A 1,403-nucleotide genomic window follows, 5' to 3' on the forward strand; every position below is an offset into this window, starting at 1 on the left:
CACAGGCATAGAGGTTAGCATTTACAACATATTTTTTTGGGGGGGAGACACAATTCAATCTATAACACCTGGCAATCTTCGTTTGGCATTTATCTTCCCCTATTTGTTCTTGCTTGCCTCTGGGCCTAATATGCCGTTTTTTAATCTCAAAATTGGTTAGAGTTAGGTCACACACTACACTGATATGGGTTCATTAACATAACAAAGAAAACCCTGTTTCCAAATGGGAATTACATTCACAGGTATATCGGTTAGGATTCCAACACATATACATTTTTTCCTCGTCAATTTCACTTTTTATTATATTTGATTCCCATTAGCCATTACAATCAAAGGTTATTCAGAGAAATAAACCAAAAATATAATGCCAGAAGACATTGAAAATACTATATCACACATGATATTGGAAACTAAATATCTTTCAAACCACATTCAAGAAGCTGACGATGTAAGCTTTGGCAGTTTTTAAGATATATTGCTCAAGCCATAGTTAAGTCTCTGTCAGTTCATAGCTACGAAGCACTTCATCTTCCAGTTAACATTGTATTAAATGCTTAAGGGCCAGTAGTTTGATGTTCAGTAAATTTATATATGTATATATATGTATATATATTTAAGATTTAAAATATTATTCACAAAATTATTGGCATAGTGGTATTTTAGGTTTCTACTGCTCAGACATTTGAGGTTTGTGTTGTCTCTGTTTTAGTTCCAAAAGCTCCCTTTTGAGTTCCTCAGTATTTGGTGGAACTTCAGGTATTATCAGGTTCGACCAGTAGTACTTCTGCCCCAGCAAACATAGCCAGGAGGCTGGCTGCCAACATTTTCAGGTATGTGAGACAGGACAGACCCATGGGCATGGTCATTGGGCACTTAGTGCGCTTGAGCTAGACAGCAGTTTGGAAGGCCTCCAACACATTTCGGGAAACAAAATTCAATCCATAACAGCCGGGCACTTCATAATATTCAAAACTCATTTAAGAAAATGAATTTATTTCTAACTTTTCATAAACTTTATGTAATATTCAATTCCTATAGTTTAAATCACTTTATAAATTAAAAAAAAAAAAGTAACCTTAAATTTTAAAATATTGTTTGGTTTCAACCATCTCCAAAGCAAAGCAAATTTGTATATCCTTTTTTAATTTATCTAAATAAAAGTACTGACATATTTAATACCAATGATCAAATATTAAGAAATTTTTTTAATATGAAGACACTAACAATCTTTTAAATATTTTGTACAATTACTTTCATTCTGGGTATTCAAAGCCATTAATAAATCAAAGGATGATGATTATTAAAAACACTGTGGAAATCTCTTTACAATTCAAATATCCTCTCTTTACGTAGGGATAAAAAAATTTCTAAAGAAATTTAATAAACTGTTTTGAAATTGATGA

General features: G+C 31.9%; 1 pseudogene; it reads right to left on the reverse strand.

Annotated features, from left to right (window-relative positions):
• Positions 1-667: 667 nt before the first annotated feature.
• On the reverse strand, positions 668-860 carry LOC126077578 (protein BRAWNIN-like; annotated as a pseudogene).
• Positions 861-1,403: the final 543 nt, after the last annotated feature.

This window comes from Elephas maximus, chromosome 5, assembly GCF_024166365.1.
Source record: "Elephas maximus indicus isolate mEleMax1 chromosome 5, mEleMax1 primary haplotype, whole genome shotgun sequence".
Classification (NCBI taxonomy): domain Eukaryota; kingdom Metazoa; phylum Chordata; class Mammalia; order Proboscidea; family Elephantidae; genus Elephas; species Elephas maximus.